General features: G+C 36.9%; 1 protein-coding gene across 1 annotated transcript in view; it reads left to right on the forward strand.

The window, feature by feature from the left end:
• Positions 1 to 25,241, forward strand: part of LOC102487013 (cadherin-12) — a gene marked incomplete at its 3' end in the record, with an annotated part of 226,616 nt that overhangs the window by 182,898 nt on the left and 18,477 nt on the right. The gene's annotated exons all lie outside the window — the stretch shown is intronic.

Here is a 25,241-nt window from a genome sequence, read left to right on the forward strand (position 1 = left end):
GTCCATACTTATTAATATGCACATGAAAATAAGTACATGTAACATACATAATTATTTATATCCCTTTCATTGTGTTTGAAACTCAGTAGAAGTTAGAATAGTAAAAATAGAAAAAGTTACAACAGTAAGTTCACATGAGAAATATGCCAAATAAAATTCTCTTGCCATTAAACAATTAGTTGAAAGTAAAACCATAGTTCTTTTACTCTCCTTATTCTCCATTAAATAATATACCAAATAATTGACTTAACACATTTACCATGTAAGAGAGAGATTGGAGAGTTCCATAAAATAGTTTATTCAGTCATTTAAGTAACAATGGACTAAATAAACATTTGTGTTAAATGCTGTGCTGGGTGCTGTGGAAACGGAGATGAGAGACTAGTAAATCTTAACAATTAAAACCCAGTAGATGTTTAGATTGTGAAGAAAATAGAAAATGATGTAAGACACACACAAATACAAGTGTTTATGATACTTTGTAAAGGGAAAAATAAGGGAACCAGCAGTTAGCGTAATGGCTATGTCACTGGACTCCCACGTAGTTGACCGCGGTTCGTGTCTTGGACCCGGTGGCTTAAAACTTGTGCGTGCGTGCCCAAGATCCTGAGAGGAGAATGGAGGAGAAGGGATTGCGGCGTGACCATCCCCTCTGGGGGGGTGATTTCTCGCTTTCTGTCTCTATGTCTCTCTCTGTCTGTCTGGCGAGCGCACGCGCCCTATAGCAAAAACCTCTCAAAATAAATAAATAAATAAATAAAAATAAAGGGAAAAATAAGATACTCTTTCTAGAATCGATTGGTTTAAGTGTCAGTTGTTTAAACTTGTCTTCTCAGATCTCCTGAAACACAGAAGGAAGCTTTGAGATGTATATTTTATTGGTCAAATGCAGTTACAAAAGACAGTATCTTAGATTTTGGCTAATGAGACCTGGTTCTGTAGAGAATCAAAGCCAAATATTGCCAGTGTGGGGTAACTTACATGCTAAGAGAAGCAGATCTGGCCTCTGAGACACAAAAAAAGTTTCAGGAAACAGCAGCCATTCTCCATCATCTGCTCTGAAAACCATTAGTGTTGCTTTATGGATACAGTTACTTCCTACATCAGAGAGAAAAGAGGAAGTGAGAGAGAGAAAATAAAAATAAAAAAGAAAACACGTTTTTAAGGTGCCTAGAATGCAAAAGAGCTGGAGAATATGCCTTCATGATTGTGTTCGGCATTCAAGATGTTGGTGCAGAAACTGCATATCATTGAGGCCACCTGCATGTGAATACACAGACCGAAAAGAAGCTTCTTTAGGTAAAATATTTTGTTTCACATTACTGCCATAAAAGCAGCTTCAAGAGTCTAGCTTCAGAACATTTTACTGGAAATATTTTCTTTCAAAAGATAAGCCCCATAGAAGCAACGTCGGCCTTCTCTTTACAGGTGCAGGCAACTACAGCTTTGCTAAAACTGACAGTGACAGGTCAGAGAATGTGTTCAGAGACCAGAGAACTCCTGAGCTGAATTGTAATGTTCTCCTGCAGTGAGCCAGAAACCAAATCTCCTTTCTCTCCACTTTGTGTTGCTAAATTATGGTAACATTTAAAGGAAAACGAGCCCTTACACATTTTGTTTTTGTTCAGAAATTAAGACAATATTGACTGCATTTACTTCACTATTCCAATTCTATTAAGAATGATCTCCTCATTTTATTTTTTGAAAATATATTGAAAATATATTTAAGAGACAATACAAGTGACCACAAGTAGCACCACTATTTGGGAGGCTAGGAGAAGGTATGGGAGGCACGGGTTTGGTTTCTGAAGTCAACTCGAATATGCCAGGTGTGGTTGCATACATCTGCAATTCCAGCTAGTTGGGTAGTTGGGAGCCTGGGGCAGGAAGTGGCAAACACAGGGAGATGCTGTTGAGGATACAAATCTTTGTTTTTATTTTTCCCCCTTTCTCTCTCTCTCTTTCTCATATATAGATAGTTTCCCATTTATATACATAAATATAGACATTAATAAAATGTTCATATTATTATAATACATCACATGTCAATATTTTAAAAATTTCCTTTGTACATGGGAGGAAGGTGAGCAGAGGTTAGTGACTGCATGGCTCTGGCAACCCTAAGTCATAGCCAACAGCTCCATGGGCAAGACAATGGAACTTTTGCCAAGTCTGTAACAACCGTCTCAGCACACTATCGGTCCATGGACCAATGGATCTACCATAAACAAACTAGCTCAGAGCGCTCAGAAGTATTTTATTACTCCTTCTCAAAAGATGAGCCCCAAACCAAAGAGCACCATACATTTGAGGAAACTACAACATAAAATAGAAAATGAGAAATAAGGAGAGAGAATCTTGAATGAGATTAATAATAACACATCAATAAGAACATTTAAACAATCTCCCAACAATCAGAAACTAAAGTTACAGTTGGATCTAAAAATCAAAGGATGGATATAAAGAAAATGAAATAATTAGAGAAAGACTTCAAAAAGTTCATAAGAAAATGAAATTATTTTGGTGCAAAAAATTTAAAAATCCATGAATAATATTTTCATAGTATGCATTTTCTTTGAACTTCTTGAAAATACCTTAGGCAAAATACTTAAAGATATATTTAAGAAGAGGCATTTTCTAAAGAAATAGAACAAATAGTTTTATTTTTTTAATGTGAGAAAAACAATAAGAGAAATTATAAGCTAAGGGAATCTGAGGACAAGAATTTCAGCAAAAAAGGATGTAAAAAATTTTTATAGTTTTACAAATATGAGCATGTGAGGTACATATTAAAAATTTTACCCAGTGGATATGAAGATAAAGAGTGAAAACAATTATAATTCATTTTCACTATCAAAATGCCCAAGACAGTTTTCCTAAGTTTCTGAGGGAGATAAGAAACATTAAAAACTAAATCCATATACCAACAAGTTTAAAAAAAAGAGATGAACAAACAAAATAAGTCACTTATTTCTACATTGCTTCTCAAGAGCAATGTAGAAACATGGATGCCAGAACTCAATGGAGCCATTAATTCTATGTTAAGGATAAAGATGATTTTTAACCAAGAATTTTATTTTCAGTCAAACTATCAGTCTACTTCAAGAGTTAAATTCAAGGAGGTACACTACAATTTATATTTGAAATACCCTTTTGAAAGTTATGCTAGAATCTCTTTTTTAAAAAATAAGGAATCAGGAACCAGCAGTTAGTGTAATGGCTATGTTGCTGGACTCCCATGTAGTTGACCACAGTTTGCATCCCGGACCTGGTGTCTTAAAACTCATGCCAGGCGTGTGTGCATGCATGCCCAAGATCCCAAGAGAACTACAGGGAAGAAGGGATTACAGCATGGCCATCCCCCCTGGGGGGTGATTTCTCGCTTTCTGTCTCTCTGTCTCTCTCTGTCTGTCTGGCGAGTGCACGTGCCCTATAGCAAAAGCCTCTCAAAAAAAAAAAAAAAAAAAAAAAAAGGAATCAAACCAAGAAAGAGTTAAACGTGAGGCCAAAGTTATCCACTCAATCAAGCAGTGAAGGAAATATAGTAGAGAGAAGACCACTTAGAAAAAATAAGGTTTAATACTGATAGTGTTAAGTGTTTGGGAGGCACTGAAGATATGGTAAAGACAAACAGGTGCGAAAAATAATGTAATTAAAATTAGAGAACAAACAGAGTACGAAAAATAATGTAATTAAAATTAGAGAAGAGACCAGCAGGTGGCATGTTAGTTAAGGTGTTGGACTCTCACATGGGAACCACAGTTCAAGTCCTGAGCCTGGCAGCTTGAAAATCATGCTGGGTGCCTATTTGTACATTCCTAAAATTCCAGGAGGAGAGTGACAGAGAAGGGATTGAGGTGTGGCCATCCCCTCTGTGTAGTGATTTCTTACTTCCCCTCTGTCTCTCTGGTGAGTGCATATACCCTATGGCAAAACCTAAAAAAAACAAAAACAAACAAACAAAACAAACAAAAAACTAGATAAAACAAAAAATACGTATGAAAAATATACTAAATAGGCAAGAGATTGCTGTGTGTTTTGAAGCCATATGAAGATAATCTTTGGTAATATGTAAGCATCAATACACAAGATTTACATCACAGGGATACTCTTATTCTGAGCAGTAAAATGTAGAATTTTATCATTCCAGTTATGGATTCAAGTTTACTATCTACAAATTGTGTTGACCATATATGGTGAGCTTGCATGAATATTTATGGAAAGAATGAACCATGATGAAGCTACAATGATGCCATAGTTACCTAATTCAAACAGCATAGCCATTTTGATATAAACTAAGAGGCTGTGTGGCATAATGATTGCATGTAGTGGCTTGGGAATTAGGCCAATCAAATCATAAACTAATTCTATAGGTGTACAACACCAGGCAAATTACATAAAGCCTCATTGCCTTAGTTTCCTTCCCTGCAAAAATGTGGATGACAGCATTTTTCTTCTAGTATTGCATATTGCATTTGTTGAAACAAGGGAAATGCCTACATTACAGCCTACAATAATGTTATAACTCCATAAGGTAGTTGCAAATACTAGTGAATAAATTTTAAAAGAAAACAGAAAATTGCCTAATACCGTACTTGCAAAAGGTTAGCAATTAAATGTGGTAACTGTACTATAAATGGAGCACATAGACACCTGCCAAATTATGAGAGCAATACAGTCAATCTATGTCTGGGTTAAATAACCTCTGATTAAAAATGCAACGTGAAGTACTGATAAAGTAATACTAATACGTCTTTTTGCTCATTTCTACATCTGCTTCACATCATCTGCTGTGTGTCTGTGTGGATGTGCGGCAATAAGGCAAATTACACATATAGCACGAACGTCTTGACATGAGAATAAATTTTGACAAAATACGATTTCCAGTAATGGGAGAATCAGTATGATACATCAATACTTAATTTATTATGGCATGAACAAAGAAATCCACTGATAATAACTGTCTGGTTCTGAAAATGAAATGCAGAACCCTGGACATTGCTTCTTAATACAATATTTGAAATATTATTTGCTATAAGTTTACAAATGTTGTTTTATAGTCCATGTTTGGTTTGAGTAAGACACCTATTATTTATCTTGAGTTTTCAAATCAATAAATCATGAAGTGTCAAAATGCATCTAAAATTAGGGTCTAGATTTGAGATCAATTTCCCTCTCACTTGCTGAATGTGAACATACAGGCTATAAAGGGGCTAGATTTTTAAAATTTTTTTTTGAAGAGACCTTTTTTTTTTTTTTTTTTTCTTTTTGGTATAGTGCACGTACATTTGCCAGAAAGAGCAAGACAGAAAGACAGAAAGCGAGAAATCACCCCCCGGGCGGGATGGCCATGCCGCAATCCCTTCTCCTCTGTTCTCTTCTTGGGATCTTGGGCATGCACTTGCCCAGCAAGAGTTTAAGCTACTGAGTCTGGGACTCGAACTGTGGTCAGCTACATGGGAGTCCAGCAACATAGCCATTATGCCAACTGCTAGTCCCTAAAAACTATTTATTCATTTCTTCCATGAGCAAGAGAGAGAGAGAGAGGGAGAGAGAGAGAACAGCCAACTTGGCCTTGACACCACTATCCACCCCCCACCCCCAGCCTTCAAACAGCCCCATATCATGGACAATCTCGTGCCTGGCATACTCAGGGAGATTCAAACATTAAATGTAATAATGCATGTAAAATGTTTTGCACAATGTTTGACACATTGCAGTGGTCCCACATATACACATATATCAACTGCCATGTTCCAAACCTTTTTTAGGATAGAATAGGTATTGTAGATGTGGATTTTATTTATTTCTCCAAAATAAATCATATAAAATGAACTGTTTTGAATACTATATTTAAGGGCAAAATTTTACTTTCTTATTTTTTCTAACTTTTTTTTTTTTTTTTGGAGAGGTTTTTGCTATAGAGCACATGCGCTCACCAGACAGAGAGAGATAAAGAGATAGAAAGCAAGAAATCACCACCCAAAGGGGATGGCCACACCGCAATCCCTTCTCCTCCATTCTTTTCTTGGGATCTTGGGCACAAACACACACACGCCCGGCGTGAGTTTAAGCCACCGGGTCTGGTACTTGAACCGTGATCGACTACGTGGGAGTCCAGTGACATAGCCATTAGGCTAACTGCTGGTCCCCTAACTTTTTTTTAAAAAATAGATTTTTTGCTATAGTACATGCACTTGCCAGAGAGAAAGAGAGAGATAGAGAGACAAAAAGATAGAAATTTACCCCTGTGGGGATGGCTACATCGCATCCCCTTCTCCTCTCAGGATTTTGGACATGCACACACAGACACCAGACATGACTTTAAGCCACTGTGTCCAGGACTCAAACCACAGTCTACTATGTGAGAGCCCAGCAACATAACCATTATACCATCTGCTGGTGTCAATTTTTTCACTTCTTCTATTCTTGGGGTATAGTGCCATGTTAGTTATTACAATAATGAGCACTTAGTGATACCTTATAAATGAAAACCTATTTTTTTTTCTCCCCAAGGATGCCGAAGAGGTGCCCTGGTGTTATGTATGTATCATTAGATCCAACTATTAGAAAAGCAGGGGGAGTGCCTGTGTTTTTGTGCTCTATAAATTATGGAAGACTCGTGTGCACACTTCAGTGTAACATCTCATCCTTTGGCATGAGAAATGTACAGCCTGAGTCCATGAAGACCAACTCTCCCAAGTTGGACAATGAACAGAGACAGGATCCACTGGGTCCCTGCTTTCAATACTGAAACTTCACAGGGAGTAGATGCCGATGGTAAAAACAAAAACAAAACATAAAAACAAATGAACAAACAAACAAAACACCAAAGCAAAGTACAGAACAAAGCCTAGCATGAAGAGCAGCCCAGTGCTGGGATGAACCCCTCCACAAATTAGTCTCAGCCTGACGCCCTAACGTCTCAGGCTAGAAAGATGCCACAATCCTGGACATGACTCCAGTGGAAGGAAATTAACAGATTCTATCTGAAAAACAGTAAAGAAAACCACAGCAGTGGTGTTGCTTGAGGGCTAAGATAGTTTAAAAAAAAATATGGCTGAGTCATAAGTACAGAGTGGGAGTGGAATTCAAGGAATGGCCCCAATGGCTAACCAAGCGCCAGAGTCATAGCACCCTCTGCTTGAATGTGGTGACAGGTTCAGTGCTTAGTAAGAGGAGATCTTGGGACTCAGCCTCAGACCGGCATCCATTGCACTCTGGATTGACAGGTGGACTTCGGGCCAGCCACTCGCTTACTCAAAGCAAGGACATCAAAACCTTTCCTGAAATTGTTCATCTCACAGCTTCCCTTTTAATACCACTCCCCATAATTAGTAATTGTATGAGGCGAAATTGCCTTTCGCCAAGTTTTCAATCTACATTTTAAATCAAATAGGAATTGAATTCATGACTAATATTCTGAATCCTCTCCTACTTCTGGATCATCCTCTCTTGCTGTCACCCTCTTTTCATTAGGTTTCTTCTGTCTCCTCAGCTGAGTCATAAAATTAATTCATAGATAACCCCTTCTAGCTATTATTCAGTATTCTTTAGAATTCTAATCTCTTTTTATCTTTTAATCTGCACTATATTTTATCACTGGCTTACCACTTGAAAGCTTTTTGAAAGATCCTATCTATAAAAATTCCATATAATGATATATTCACCAAAATGTTGGAAAAAAATACTTTTAGTATAATGGGAAAAGGTCCGTGATAAATCATGCAATCAAAAATTCATTAATAGAAAGTCATAGTCTTCATTCAGAAACAATGACATAGTTAACGCTACTCTTGTCATGAAATATAATTTAAATTAGCATCAAAATACTTTTCAATACTGTAAGTAACAGGATTGCCTCACAGCTGTCTGCTACTATTGTGAAGGTAATAGGTTGAGTTCAATGTTCCATGAAATATGCATCAAAATTATAGTTTAGTGATATACTGGTTCTTATCTTTCTTTTTATATGCTGCTCTGAAAGGTTCAAATTGTTTAATAAATAAACCATTACCCTATGAGGTAGTCATAATAGTGTTTGTTTTCAGTAAGCTTTGAAACTGATGCCCAACTTTTTAATTTTTCTTATTTATTTATTTAGATTTTTACCTTAGGGTACATATGCTCCCTCCATTAAAGATAGAGAGAAGGAAGGTGAGAACCATTCCCCATGGGCAATGGTTTTGCCAAGATTCCTTATCCATTTTTCTCCTGGGATTTGGGGGCACGTGGGCACAAATTTTCAAGCTGTCTCGTCCAAGACTTGAAGTGTGGTCAACCCTGTAAGAATACAGCACCTTAACCATCATGCCACCTGTTAAGCCCTGATTCTCAACTTTTAAGGTTTTTTTTTTATAATCTGAAAAAGGAAATGCCCATGAAAATTATTACTATAACTCCTTCACATTTAATGTTAGGTTTCATTCTCAGGTGAGAAACTTTGTGAGGTGATAAAATGTGAAATAAAAATGGATAAATCCATCAAAATTTTATTTCAGAAACAATGAAGTAATTAGTTTTTTTTTTCTAGAATAGAATCCCAATATGTCTCAGCATAGAGGAGTCTAAAGGTATCTTTCAAATCTCCCATTTTATATATATATATATATACTTCTCCTCCATTCTCCTCTCTGGATCTTGGGCACACACGCACACGCGCCCGGTGTGAGTTTTAAGCCATTGGGTCCGGGACGTGAACCGCGTTCGACTACGTGGGAGTCCAGCGACATAGCCATTACGCTAACTGCTGGTTCCCTAAACCTCCCATTTTATATTGAAGAAACAATTGTCAGTTTAATTGATGGAAAGAATTTAAAGCAGGACTTTTAGAATACAATACAGTTTTAATTTAATCTTCAGAGAACCACTGCCTTGATTAACTGAGTTAGATCAAATATAGAAAAAAAAAAAAAGGTTTATTTCTGAGACTTTTAGTTTTGTAACAATGAACTAAACTAAACCTCAGCCTAAATCATGGCAGCATTGAACCACACCAACACCAAAGGAACAAAAAGCTTAATAGTAAATCAGTACTTATAAACAGTGGACACACCCTTCTCTATTAGCTAAGACTACTTAACCAATAATGAATACACTTACTGCTACTTTGTAGCCAGGCATGATTTCTGCCATTGTTTATGCAGACCTATGAGAATTTTGGGAAGTGTTGCAGTCACGTGGCACCATCATACCTTTGAATTTGTGAGGTAATCAGTAGCGAAGGTCACTCGGCTCCAGGTAACGTGAACTGCCATAGCAACTTCTAGACTGTATTATAATGTATTTTCCACGTATGTAATCTCAATTCAGGATCACAAGTGTCTTCTCTTGCAAGAATATAAACATACAATATAAACATTGTACACTTTTCTGTAGACTTAGTGGGGTTTGCAGTGTCAGGATTGCCCATATGTCAGTAATCGATTTCTTGTATTCTTTTGCCACCACTCTTAAGAGCTCTCAGGACGCTTTGATCTGAAAACTTGGATTACTGTAACAGACAGCGAAATAGCATCAATGTCATAACCACTGACAGGAGGGGACATAAGACTTGGCTGACTCAAGAGATCTAAAGACTTCATTGAGAACGTCGAACATCAGCTGATCAAATGTATTTTCTTAGTCAGAGTCATTTGTTTCTTTATTAACTTACAAAACAAACATGTATTAAGTACCCCATTATACTCCAAGCTCCACAGTAGGTTCTGAGATGTCACATGGAGAAAGAAAAGAAGATAAGAAGAAAAGAAGAAAGGAAAGGAAAAAAGAAAGAGGGAAAAAGAAAGAACCACTCTTTAGATGGTACTTGCAAAAATAAAAAGAAAAGAAAAGAAAATTGCCCTTAAACATAGTATTTAAAAGACTTTATGCTAAGGACCAGTGGGATAGTGGTTACATCAGTGGACTCCCACATGCCCTACGGCAATTTGAGTCCCAGACCCTGTAGCTTGAAAAATCAAATCTGGTGTGTGAGCGTGTGCGTTTGTGCCCAAGATTCCTGGAGGAGAATGGAGGAGAAGGGTTTGTGGCATGGCCATTACCCCCTGAGGGGGAGGGGGTAGGGAGAGGGTGACCTCACTTTCCCTCTCACTGTGTCTCTCTCTCTGGAGAGCACATGGGCCCTAAGGCAAAAACCTCCTTTGCTTTTTTTTAAAAGAAAAACAAATAAACTTTATTCTATATGATTTTTTAGAGGGAATTCAAAATGATTCTCATTTGTGACCACCTCTTTTCTTCTGAAACAGGGTCGGAACATAACAATCAATATATAAGAAGTTAGGATGTCACGTCAAACATTGTGAGATGTATTTTTATCAAATTATTTCATTTAATGCTTGAACTCATCCTACCTCCCATAGATTGCATTTTTCTTGCAAATGTTAAAGTGACACTTAGATAATAGAGTAAGTTGGCCAAAGTCATAACTTTTAAGAAATAATGAGATGGACAAAATCAGGTAATTGACACCAAAACCTTTGTTCATAGACACGACCCTGGACTACTTGCAGGTACTTCTTAAAATAATTAAGCTGTTTCATTCTGTTTAGCCTTAGTAGGTACACTTCTAATTTTCTTTTTTAGAGAGAGATGTTTGCTATAGGGTACGTGCACTCACCAGTCTAATTTGTTTTTCTAAGTCAGAAATTGAGCTTTGTAGAAATACACTACTTATTTCATTTGTTTGGGTTTATAATTCATATAACCAAATAGATGATTTGATAGACTAGATGATACCTTATTTTCCTCCTCTCATTTTCCCCGCTCTTTAATCAAATAATTGAAACATAACTGAAGGTCATAAGAGTTAGCAAAGACTACATTTAGCAATATACATAATCATGCCCTCTTCCACACAGCTGGCCTAATGTGTTCATGGGCCCAGTCAGGGGCTGCAGTGGTGGCAAAATGCTGTGGTGATGAAAGCCACGTGGAAGACCAGGATTCAGGTCCTACACTGACCTGTACACACTGAACACACATGCATGTACGCACATGATCATGACTGATTCAGAAAAGTTGGGGGAATTACAGCGTGAGACCTCAATCCTCATCATGCTGTCTTCCCCTCTTTTCTTCCTCTCCCTTCTTCTGTCTTTCTCCCTCACTGCCTCTCTCTCTTGAAATAAATAAATAAACAAAGTAAAGTGAGTTCCTGAAATAGGAGCTAGTGAGGTTATTTTTTCAAATGGACTGATGTTCACCTAGGTGAAGGGACATTTCTGACACCTATGACAGCATGTCTAAAAAGCAGAATATGAGGTGACACTGCATCTTAGGGAACTGACAGAGTATGGCAAGGAAGTGTAGAGAGAGCTAGAATCATGAACAGCATTCACAATAGTGCTGAGATCAAATTAAAACGCACATTATTTGAAAGACAATTGCGGCTGCAGTATACGGGATGGATGGTAGTTATCAAAATAGGCGCACTGGCGTATCAGGTATGATGTCACTATGTTAGATGGGAAGCAGCAACCTTCTGAATAAAAGTATTAGCGAAATGGATAGGAAAGACACGTGTGAATAATGTTCAATCAGTAAAAAAGAACAGATTGGATATTTTGAAAAATAAGGGCTAAACAAGTTTAGAATGTAATCAAGAAATTGAATTTATTTTTGTGTAGTTACTGGACATTTTGCTATTTAAGCCCCTAGAAAATGTAGGTGATGATCAGGATTTGTTCCTTGGCACCTAAGGGCTAATATGAATGGAGCTGCAGGGTAAGGGATGCAGAATGAGAGAAAACCTAGGACAGGAAAACCTTGAATCAGGCAAGGGAAAGGAAAAGGAGTCTAAGAAGAATGAGTAGTAATGTGAGAAGCAGGGGCAGAGCCCTAAAAAAATCACACTAAGGAAACCATAAAAGGAGATAGCTTGAAGAAAGAGATTTGGATCAATCGTTTATTTATTTGTTAAAAACTAGTTTCTTCCAAAAGTGAGAGAGAAGAGAGAGAGAGAGAGAGAGAGAGAGAGAGGTTACACCCCCATTAGGGTCTTGATGTTACAATCCAACCCTGGTCTTAGCCAGTCCCGGATCATGGGTATGTGCAAGCCTTTAGTACTTGGGGAGGTCTCTGGATTTGAACCTGGAATCTTTCATTATGTTTCAACCTCAGAGAGCATCATGATTTACTGCTAAACCACTGACTGGCCCCCTGAGTCAAGCATTTAAACACCTCCAAAGAAGACAGGTAAATAGAAAGAAGACCCTTCTGTCTTGGGAGAAAAGATCAGCTCATTAGAAGCAGCACTGGGAAGTTGAAGGGCATGAAGCCATGGGCCCCAAACTGGCCAGTGGTAAAGCTAGGCTCAGGGAAAGGAAGCTCTCCATTAGGCCATGTGGCTGGAACATTCCCTGAAAGTGGAAGAATACATGAAACTTGCCTCCAGGGCTGCCACAGGTAGACTGGAGTGTTAAAAACAACTTGGGCCCACAGTAAGAAACCAGAGGTGATGTGCGTATATTGGTGAATTTGGTCTTTGCTAACCCTTTATGATATCTGTTAAGTGTTTTTAATTTTTAGATAAGGGTTCAGAGTTGTTACATGGAAATTAGGTAGACAAGCTCTAATTTTTGTTGCACAGTAAGTAAAATAAATTTCCTAGAGAGAAAGTTTAGAAAAGCTGAGTAGTTAAATTTTAGAATAAAACCCCAGGACATCAGACTGCAAATAGTCTTGAAGTTTAGACTCTACATTTATTCATGGCACTCCTGTGAAGGTTATGGACAGAGTGAAGAAATGGTCAAAACCTCCTAACCAAAACATTTATCCGATGTAATAGGAGAGCTACTCTGGAAAGAATTCAGATACAATTCTGTTTCAAAGTGCACAGAAAAAAAAAATTACTGGAAGGAGATGGAGACTCTACTTATTTATTATAAAGTTGAAGAATTTAATGATCATTTAGATAAAGGGTCATTATGTGCTACTTACATGTGTTTTCTTATGAATTAAGGCATAAATGAGTTCCCTGAGCTTCCATCTACTTATAACCTCATTTTATATTTGAAGTAATAGAGGTTTATGTTCGAGCAATGTGCCAAAATTTGTTAATTTGGAAGTAAGAAAACATTCCATATAACTCAGTGCTAAGTAACTCACCAAAGAGACTTCACGGTCTCAAAATCATCAAGGTGTTTGGAGGTTGAGCTTTGGGCCAGTTTTATTGAGACTCTTTATTTCTTTCTTATGATTTAAAACATGTGGCCCCTTGTATAGGACTGCCTTTAGTCAACTTTCCCTCAAGGTGTTGAAGTGGAGATAGCAGTTCCAACATCTGCATTTTAACATCTGGAGAAAAGAGAAAGGGAGCATGTCCCAGAAGGTCAGAGTACCCATATCCTCTGGCCTTACTGGCTTGGAATCAGTCAAATTTACACTCCTTAAATGACCCAATCAGCCAGAACTAAGAAGCCTTATGTTAACTAGTTTAGATGTGAACCATTGCCTTCATGGGATTCAGCTTTTAATATCCATGTAAGTATGATACAATGGAGACGGTGATACAAGGAAACTCGTATGAACAATTGGTACAATTAGACAGGATTAATTCTTGGGGGAAGGTTACCACATTTTCCACTAAACTTACATTATTATCACTACAGAATTGAAATAACTTGCCCAAGATCACGTATCTATTTAATTTACAGAGTTGATTCTAAGATGTAGTACTTCTGACTTCTGGTTTAAGTGCACATACACTTCTCAGTTTACTGAAACTACCTAAAAAGATCAGTGAGAAGGAAATAGACGATGATTGAGAGATAGATAGATGATAGATAGGTAGACAGATATATCTTATACTTAACATGGCATAATCAACTAATCAAATCAAAGCAAATAGTGTTAGGTATATAGAGCACGTATTCAGTAAACTCTAATCGGTCATGTTAACTGGTCCTAAAAACCTACACTATATATACTTAAATGATTTTTTTTTTCCTTTAAGCATATGCTGCTACACCAAAAACAAAAAGAAAGCAACACAAATAAAAAACTACAAAGATTACTGAATTGTAGCTGAGTGCAAATGAGTGAACATATTGCAACTCAAGTATTTAGTTGTGATTTCTGTCACCCGACATGAGGTAGAAGAAAAGAAAATGAGTGTGTATATATTTGTATTATTTTACACACACTCCATAGTGCATACTATGTGGCAAACTATATTTTATTTTTTTCAAAAAATTGTTTATTTTATAATTTTTAATTTATATTTAATTATACATCTCTGTGGGGTACAATATGATTTTTTTCAATGTGATAATCAAATCAAAGGTATTACTGTATTCATCAACTGCAAGAAAAAAATATTATGTCATGCATCTTTAATTTTTATTTTAATACTTTTTTGAGATATATATATATATATATAATATTGGCAATATCCCCTTTTTTTTTGTATTCTGTGTGGTATACCATTCAGTAGCCTATTTGGCTTTTTTTATGCATTCTTATGCTTCTTAATAAAATTTTTCTGAGCCTTCCCCCACCAATGCACCTCTCATACTGCTTTTGATATCTTCAGTTTCCATCTCTACTTCTGTCTTCCAAAATTTTTCCATTTCTGCCATGGAATGCTGATATTTGATAAATGCTAAGCAGCAACAAACAGTGTACATTTATAAATGTTAATTAATTTAATATTACTAGAAAGTGTGTGCTATTTTTTTTCTACCTATTTTTAAAATGAAGAAACTAAAGGAAAAATAATTTGCTTGAGTTCACATTGTTGGCTATTGACTGATCTAGGATTCAAACCTGAATCCTCAGCTCCAGGGGCAAAGGTCACAACCACAGTGTCAAGCTGTGTGGCTTCTAGTTGAATTCTACTAGAATTGTGTGGGGTTGGAACCCTTAGCTCAGCTGCTACTCACACTCATCTGCAGACATTTTAAGCATTTTTGATATTTGACACACTCAGGAAACATTGAATTATGCTAGCAAGAGCCAAAGAAATGGTAGTATTAATAATATTTGTATTTAGTTCTCAGTGAAGATAGATAAAGAAGGAACCATTTACAAAGCTAAGGGGCAAGCACAGGAAGAGAATCTGCAGAAGGAAGCTCATGAACAGTGCAGTGAAATCTAATGCAAAATTGATTAAAGACCCAGTTACTTTAAAGATTCAATTCACCTGCTGAGCATCTATGCTTAATTTTGCTTTATAATTAAGCTCTGCTCTAGCTGACTGCATGTTTCAATGTCTTACATATTCCATTTCTTTGTAGTATCTTGCACTTACACACACACACAGCCACACACAGACACATCCTCCCAACTTTCTGACATGATGCTAAAAGCCTTTCTGCTTTGCATTTTTCTTTTCTTGATGTCTCTTTTAGGCAAGAAATGCAATTTTATTTGAACAGAAATTTCTACTTTCTTTTGCAATTTTATTTGAAAAGAGATTTCAGTGCTGGAACCATTTTATATCTTTCTATCTCTGTACTCTCTCATGATCATGATGTGATGTATACCTAAGGCAAAAGCAAGAGTAATTGATGTGCCACATGATATTTCTCTGTTTTCCTGCCACATGTATTGTTCCTGAGAATGATTAATATTATTCAACAAAAATATATGTATACACCCTCCTCCAATTTGTACTCCATATATTGGCTAAATCGTCTTGCCTTTATGAATATTTTTGTTTAATTTAATTTACCTTATTTTAAGTTCTGCTTTCTGAAGAGAGAACAATGGGTTTCAATAGAAGTTCTGAACCCCCAATTTAACATTAGCAGTGGCTCTAAAGACCATAACCCATCTGTCAAAAATTACCCAATTGTAGTATTGTTTGTATCTTTTGTATGCATATGTAAATACTGTTTACTTAAAATTTACTTTATGACAGACCTGTGCTAGGTGTTGAATTTACAAAGATGAATAGGGTAGGGCTGTTGATGTACTTAGGTTGGTCCTATCACTTAGCTACTGTGAATAATGCTACAATAAATATCAATGTGTGTCTCTCCAACTATTGGTTATATATACCCAATATAGGGTATATATTTCCCAATAATGCATGCATACATATCCAATAGTAAGACTGCAGTATCATGAGGTAGTATTATTTTTAGATTTTTGAAGAATCTCTAACATTTTTCTATATGGCTGTACTAATTTACATTCCTACTGGGAGTACGCATGGGGTTCTCTTTTCTCTACAACTTTACCAAAATTTTATATGCTTTGTGGTTTGGATAATAGCATTTCAACTGGAGTTAGGTGGCATTGCATTGTAGTTTTTATTTGTGTTTCCCTTATAAAAGATATTGAACATCTTTATGTATGCTTTTTAGTTATTCATACATCTTCTTTTTGAGTCTGTATAGATCAATTGCCATTTTTTAATGGGATTATTAGACTCTCTCTTTTATATTTATTTAATTTTTATTTTAGGTGAGCTGCTTGAGTTCCTTTATATTACTGTTTTCAGTTGCTTAGTTGAAAAATAATTCCCCCAATTTTTCTCCCATTCTGTGGGTTGTCTCTTTATTTATTGTGTCCTTTCCTATGCAGATGCTTTTATATTGATATAATCCTACTTCTGTATTTTTGGTATCATTGGATTTATTTATTTATTTATTTATTTGGAGAAGTTTTCACTATAGGGCACGTGCGCTCGCCAGACAGACAGAGACATAGATACAGAATCACCCCCCAGGGGGGATGGTCACACTGCAATCCCTTCTCCTCCATTCTCCTCTTGGGATCTTGGGCACGCACGCACACGCGCCCGGCGTGAGTTTTAAGCCACCAGTTCCGGGACGCGAAACAAGGTCGACTACGTGGGAGTCCAGTGACATAGCCATTACGCTAACTGCTGGTCCCATTGGATTTATTTTAATGGTCTTATTCAAGAAAGCTTTACCTCCTCCAGTATCTTGAAGTGTCCCTCTCTAGTGTTTTCCTCCAGTATTCTCATTGTTTGAGGCTTTACGCTTTAAGCTTTAATTGACTTGGAGTTTACTTTTGTAAACTGGAAAAATAGGGATCTTGTTTATTTTTTTCTGCACATACTTTTGTAAACAGGGGAGAAATAGGGATCTTGTTTATTTTTTTCTGCACGTAGACATCCATTTTTTCTAGCACCATTTGTTTAAAAGACTTTCTTTTCTCTACTGGGTTTTCTTCTGATCTTTGTTGAACACCAGTGGCTATGGGACAGGAGGTGGCATGGTGGTTAGGACAGCTGAATACCACATGACTGACTGCACAGTTCAAGTCCTAGACCTGGGGGCTTGAAAAACATGCCTGGGGCATTTGCATACATGCCCCCAATCCCAAGAAGAGAATAGAGGAAAAGGAATTGCATTCTGGCCATCCCCCTGAGAGGTAATTTCTCACTTTTCTTGTCTCTGTCTCTCTCTCTTTCTCTCTGTATATCTCTGGCAAGGACATATGTCCTATGGTAAAAGAAAAAAATCAGTCTCTATGTTATTGAGATTATTATTGGAATCTCAGTTTTGTTCCATTGGCTATTGTGTCTGTTTTTGAGCCAGTATTATGATTTTTTTAGTATGGCTTTGGCATATATTTTGAAGCCAGGTAGTGAGATGCATGCAAGTCTACTCTTTTTGTATAGTATTGCTTTGGAAATATAAAGTGTCTTATGAATCCAGACACATTTTATGCTTTTGTTTGTTTGTTTCTATTTATATGAAGAGTATTTCTGGAATTTAAAAACAAATTGCATTAAATTTGTAGATCACTTTTGGTAATATTGACATTTTAACTACGTTAACATTTTCAATCATGAAAAACTACTATCTTTCTATTTTGTGTGTGTCTTTTTCAATTTCTTTATTCAGGTCTTAGATAATTTTTGTATTAGAGATCTTTCACTTCTCTGGTTAGATCTATTCCTAGATTTTGTATGTGTGTGTGTGTGTGTGTGTGTGGCTATTGTAAATAGAACTGATTTCTTAATTTCTGCATCAGTTCTTTCATAGTTAGAGTACAAAAATGCTTCATAAGTTTGTATCTAGATTTTGTATATGCAATATTTCTGAATATTTTTGTCTTCACTAAGAGATTTTGAATATTTGTTAGGTTCTTCTACATATTTAACCATGTCATCTGCAAATAGGGACAGTTTGGGACCAGCACATGTCATAATGGTTATGGACTCCCACATAGTTGATCCCAATTCAAGTCCCTGACCCGGTGGCTTGAACTCATGCTAAGCACATATACATATGTGCCCAAAATCCCAAGAGGAGGATGGAGGAGAAGAGATTGCAATGTGGCCATCCCCCTAGAGGTGACTTCTTGCTTTCTATATGTCTCTCTAGGGAGCACATGTGCTCTATAGCAAAGATCTCTCTCGGAAAAAAAAAAAAAAAAAAGAGAGACAATTGTATTGCTAGGATTTCCAGTACTAGATTGAATAGAAGTGGGAAAAGTGGACATACTTGTCTTGTTCCAAGTCTATGAGGAATATTATTTTTAATCTTTTCCTCATTGAGTATGATGCTAACTGTGGGCTTAACAAAGAGCCTTTACTGTATTAAGAAATGTACCTTCTATACAATTTTGTTGAGAATCTTCATTATGATGAGATGTTGTACTTTATCAAATACTTTCTCTGTATCGGTTGATATATGATGTCTGTATTACCTTCAGTCAATGTGATGTATTCCATTTATTGTTTTGGATATTTTGAACTATCCTAACATCCCTGGTATATGTCTATTTGATCATGGCATATAATTATTTTAAAGTAATGTCAGATATAGTTGGCTATTATTTTGATGAAGATTTTTATATCTATATACATCATAGATTTGGTCCATAGTTTGCTATTTTTCTTATGTCTGCTTTTGGTATCAAGGTGATGGTGATTTCATAGAATATTTTTAAGGTAATTCTTTTTAATTTTTTTTTGAGAGGTTTTTGCCATAGGGCGCGTGCACTCACCAGAGAGACAGAGAGAGAAAAAGAGACAGCAAGCGAGAAATCATCCCCCAGGAAGGATAGCCACGCCACAATCCCTTCTCCTCCATTCTCCTCCCAGGATCTTGGGCATGCACACACACGCACTTGGCATGAGTTTACACCACTGGGTCTGGGACTCAAACTGCGGTTGACTACATGGGAGTTCAGAAACATAACCATTATGCTAACTGCTGGTCCCAGTTTGAGGCAATTCTATCTGGAGTTTTTGAAATTGTTTAACAAAAATTTGTGCTAAGTCTATTTAAATAGACTTAGCACAAATTTTTACTAAATAAACTTGCTAAAATACATGGAAAATATAAGTGGATTACATTTCATGTACAACCTCTATTTTATTTTTTCAGTTGTACTGGAATACTCTAGCCATTGAATAAACTCTTACTTGCTATTACCCTGTAACTATCACAACAGGTTTGATTTTACACCTTCTCATAATTGTAAGGAAAAGAATAACAGCTTTTGCTTCTAGCTCCTTTTACCTAGGAGCACCCAATATTCAAGATTGATCTTATTCCTCTCCTTGATTTAAAGAAGTAAGTTAAATTTGAAAAAGAAAACAATGGGGGGGGCAAGGTGATTGACAAAGGACATTAATCATGGCATCTCTTTCATGGAAAACCAAAAAAATTGAATCGATGGCTGTGCCTGTAACATAGGAATGAGGTGAGACCAAAAGAACACAAGAGCAGGATTATGGGGGAATCTTGGGAGTGCTTGATCTCAAGTGGAAGACAGAAAACAAAAGTGGGAAATCACTAAAACTCAGGAAAAAACTGGAGATGACCAAAGCTTCCCGTAACAGAAAGGCCATGAACAGGACTCCCCTCTGACGTTTCCAGCTTTCAGTTCTCTGCTTTCACCTCAAACCCCAGTGCTTCCCAACTACAGCAGAGCACTACATGGGACAGAGACTGCAAGTTCATGCTAGGGAGCTGCAAAGATCTTCCCCGGAGAGAACACTGAACTTCCTTTTCCCAAACCCCAGCCCACAGAGACACCTTGGGAGTTGAGTCAGGACAATTCCTCTGTCTGACAGAACTATACTCTTATTCCAACTTCCACGGCCATCAGGGACAGCTGCCTGTCCCTTCTCTTGCCCTTTACAAAGCAACTTTTCTAGACTTCCCAGTATACTAAAAATGATGTTATGAACTGAATTTTGTCCACTTCAAATTCGTAATAATGTCCTAAACACTAATATGACTACATTTGGACATGGGACCTTTAGGAAGTAATTGAAGTTAAATGAGGCCGTAAGGAAAGGACTCTAATACAATGGAACTTCCTCTTCTCATAAGAAGAGGAAGAGACACTGTAAATCTAGTTCTAGACAGACCTCATAAGGACACAGTGGGGTGTAAGGCAGAGAGGTCTCACTAGAAACCAGATTTTCCTGTACTTGCCGTTGAAACTGTAAGAATAGGGGAAGCAGCAGGTGGTGTGATGCTTAAGGTGCTGGACTCGCACATGGCTGACTGCAATTCAAGTCTCAGACCTAACGGCTTGGAAATCACACTGGGTGCATGTATGTGAGTGCCCAAAATCCCAGGAGGAGAATGGAGAAGGAATTATGGTGTGGCCACTCCCCAGGGGGTGATTTCTCAGTTTCCTTCTCACTGTCTCTCTCCATCAACCACATATACCCTAGGGCCAAAACCTTAAAAAGGTAAAATAAATTAATAAAAAACTGTAACATGAGGGCCAGCAGGTGGGTAAGTGGTTAAGGCACTTGATCTTACATGGTCCACTCTCACTGATTAGAGTCCTGGACCTGGCAACCTGGAAATCACACCAGGCACATGTGTTTGTGCACCCAAAATCCTAAGAGGAGAATGGAGAAGAAGGGATTGTGACATGGCTATCCATCCTGGGGTGTGATTTCTAACTTTCCTACAGTTGTCTTTTCCCTCCCATGCACATATGTGCCCAATGGCAAAAATGTAAACACAAGAACAAAAGCAAATAAGCAAAAAACTGTAAGGACAGATTTCTATTGTTTAAACCACTCAGTTTGTAGCATTTTGTTATTGCAGCCAGAGTTGAGTAATATTAAAAAATATCCAAATTTGCTCTCATATGACCTCTAACTCATAATCGTTTAGGTGTTAATTAGCATTTATTTAGTTGTAATTTACATCACATGGGCTTCTACTCATACCTCTTTCTTCATGATAGTTCTATACCTGTCAGGGATCAGCTTCTCTGATTGTTGCTCTATCATAGCTTTAGATACTTTTATTTTCTTTTCAGTGATTGTTTAAAATTCAGAATCTGGTAAAATAGTGGTAAAATGAGGCTCTCTGAGAAGAGAGAGACCTCTATGTTCATGTCCAGAGACCTCCCTAAGAAAGCCAGGAATGCTCTTGCCTATGATCGAGGGCTAGCTAAGGCTGGATCACCATGTTGGGACTCTTGACAGTGTTGGCTCTTTCTCTGTCTCACATGGTTTCAACTTTTCATGGTACAGTACAATAAAATATTCTGAGATAATGAGGAAGAGAATCCAAATTCACATTACTTTTATTGGGGTATATGTTTATATTTTACCCATTTTATTATTAGATATTGTTTTTACCCTTACTATGCCTAATTTTTACATTAACCTTTATCATAAGTGTGTATGTATCAGGGAAAACACACTATATGTAAGGTTTGGTACCATTTCCAATTCTAAGCATTCACTGAGGACTGTGAAATAAATTCCTTGTGGATAAGGGGGGGAGGGATACTGGATATAAAGAAAATTTCAATGTTGATGTAACTAAAACATGCACTAATTTGCTGCCAATCAGGACAGTGTTATGTGGGAATTAAAGTAATTCAATACTTATTTTCTCTAGCATGTTCTTCACTCTGTCTCCTGTTGCTTATAAAGGAATGTTTTCCCTGTGAGTAACATTCTCTCTGTACTTCAACATTTAGAGTGGTTATATTGTCATGCCCCTATTCTAGTAATAAGAATGAATTCTAGGCTGATTGCTATATACAAAACTATCCCCGTTTCTGTCCAAGGGCTTAACTATATTATTTCGTTCTTGCACATTAAGCGTGCCCCCAGCCACAACCTCCTACTTCTACCTCCTGGGCATTAATATTTAATAATGTCAGGAACAACTACTGAGTATCCAAGCTTTAGGAAAGGTCGTCCTTGGAGATTTACATGTGCCAGGCAATTAAATGAAGCTTCTTAATGAAAGGAGTATGAAAATTTTTTCCACATAAATTTAATAAATATCATGAAGAACCCACCCACCCAAACAAGCTGATATAATACACAGAAAATGTGTATTCTGAAAAATAAAAAATCTGTGCACGGATTTTAATTTTACTGAACACAGATTTTAATTTTTTTTATAAAAATAAACTCATACTGGGAACCAGCAGTTAGCGTAATGGCTATGTCGCTGGACTCCCATGTAGTGGACCATGGTTCGCGTCCTGGACCCGGTGGCTTAAAACTCACGCCGGGCGCGTGTGCGTGCGTGCCCAAGATCCCGAGAGGAGAATGGAGGAGAAGGGATTGCGGCGTGACCATCCCCCCTGGGGGGGGGTGATTTCTCACATTCTGTCTCTCTCTCGCTCTCTGTCTGTCTGGCGAGCGCACGTGCCCTATAGCGAAAATCTCTCAAAAATAAATAAATAAATAAATAAACTCATACTTTAATTTTATTTTTGTACAAATTTTTAGAAGTCCTTGGACCAGTAGATGACATAATGGTTATGTTGCTAGACTCCCACAAAGTATACTGTGGTTCAATCCCAGACCCAACAGCTTGAAATTCACACTGGGCACGTGTGCACATGTGCCCAAAATCCAGTGAGGAAACTGGAGGAGAAGGGATTGCAGTGGTGACCATCCCTGGGGGATGATTTCTCACTTTCTCTGTCTCTTTGGCGTGCTCATGCGCCCTATAGGAAAAACCTTTCTCAAAGAAAAACAAAAAAACAAACAACAAAAACAAACTTTAGAAGTCCTTGTTTCATTAGAGTCTGTTCTTTCCCTCCCTAAAGCAGAGTTAAACTGTACTATAATTGAGTGGGCAATTAATTTTTGTTTTGTTTGCTTTTGCCAAAGGGTACATGTACTCATCAGAGAGAGACCGAGGGGGGTAAAGTAAAAATCACCACCCCCACCCTTGGGAGGATAGCCATGCCACAGTTCCTTCTCTGCTCTCTTCTCATGATTTTGAGCACTCATGCTCATATGCCCAGAGTGATTTTCAAAGCACCAGGTCTGGGACTTTAACCAAGAATGGCCAGGAGGAAGTCCAGCACCTTAACCACCACACCTCCTGCTAGCTCTTGGACAATTGTTTTTAATGCTTCACACAAAACTGGAGAAATATGCTCATATCTAATTATTCTTGGTATCTAGTGATCCTTTTGAGTAGTGTAAAGTGGTATCGTATGACTAATATCATCTGTTTCTATGCATTAAGGGAGTATTTTCAAGTTACTCATTTAAATATTGGAGCTTTAAAATGATAAAAAAAATTAATACTACTTTTGGAAGAAAATATTTGTTCAGCATACTTAAGAGAGGTTTGAAATAGCATTAATAAAAATGAAAATGTAAAAGGGAAACACTTCTTACCCAACTTTGTATTTCCAAATGTACATTTAGTATGAGCTTGGTAAAAGTTTATTAAACTTGTTACTAAATATTTCTTGTTTCTTTATTTCCTATTTGTTATTAAATGCTCTCCTTTTAATGTATCCACAGTTTAGAGCAAGTTACAGCTTTTCAACTGCAAGATTTAGAATTCTAGAGTTGAGGCAGTATTTATATTTTTAGATTTTGCCTAATTGATACACATATGATAAAGTCATAGCAAAAATCTACGTCAGGATTCTGGGAGAGAAAAATCAATGCTGGAGAGAAGAATTTATTTTTGATAAACTCCTTATGTCTACAGTATTTATGAAAAGTAGTTTTTGATGAATCCTAAATACATGTACCAGTGCTTTATAGAAATAAACATTTGTCAAATTATGATTAATGACTGTGTAAATATTGATGATGATAATCATCATGCTGATAATGATGGATAATACCTGTCATCACTCTTGAGTTCTTAGTGATGCTTCCTCTCCTTTTCTTCTAGAAGTTTCCTTTCCTGACAGGCTGCTGTAATAGATTTTTCATCTGTTAATATAGCTAGAATTTCCCAAAACATCTTAAACAAAAATGTTCGGCATTGAAAATCTACACAATATCATTTATTAATCTTGTCATCATCCTAACATATTATTTAAAAAAAAACACACACACACACACAAAAAGGGAAAGGTGAAGGAATAATTCATTCTCTTAGTTTTTGCAGAAAATTGTTTATTATTATTATTTTAGAGAGATGTTTGCTGTAAGGAGTGTGCACTCAATGGAGACACAGAGAGAGACAGGAAAAGAGAAGTGAGAAAAACACCCCAGGGGGGATGACCAAGTGCAATCTCTTCTTCTCCATTACCTTCTCAAGATTTGAGGCATGCATGTGCATCCACCCAGCACGAGTTTCATAGTGTGATCAACCGCGTGGAAGTCCAACACATCAACCACTACACCGTCTGCTGGCCGCAGATTTTGCAGTAAATTGTTAAGACTTGGTTGTTCCCAATTTATACTGCCTTCAAAGATAAAAATAAGTGAGTAATTCAACAGAAAAGGGCACCCTGCTACCTGTGAACAGAGTAGTTACTTTGCATGCCTCCAAGAGATGAAGAGCATTCTGCTCACTGTGTAACTTTGGATCGTTTTTTGCTCAGTAGAGATTTTTTTATCTCACCATCAGCAATATATTCTAACTTACTTGGGGACCAGCAGATGGTATAAAGGTTTTGCCACTGGACTCCCACATTTTCAACCCCAGTTTGAGTCTCAGACCTGGCAGCTTAAAACTCACACTGGGCATGTGTGCATGAGGATCTAAAATCCCAAGAGAAGAATGGAGGAGAAGGAATTATGGTGTGTCCATCCTTCTGGGGGAGTGAATTCTTGTTTTCTCTTTCTCTCTGGCACGTGTATGTGCGTGCCCTATTGCAAAAATCTCTCTTAAAAAAAAGAAAAAATATATATCTAACTTACTTTATATGAGATTTTATAGTTTTTGTTTTCATTGGTTCTTAATTGATAACATTGAATAAGACATTAGGAAAATATACTTAAAAATTTCTGAGAGACTGACATTAAATATAATATAGAATATATATATACACATTCACTAGAATATATGTATATTATATATATATATAATAGAAAACACACACTCTATTTT

The sequence above is a fragment of the Tupaia chinensis genome, unplaced genomic scaffold (genome assembly GCF_000334495.1).
Source record: "Tupaia chinensis unplaced genomic scaffold, TupChi_1.0 Scaffold145407_1, whole genome shotgun sequence".
Lineage (NCBI taxonomy): Eukaryota > Metazoa > Chordata > Mammalia > Scandentia > Tupaiidae > Tupaia > Tupaia belangeri.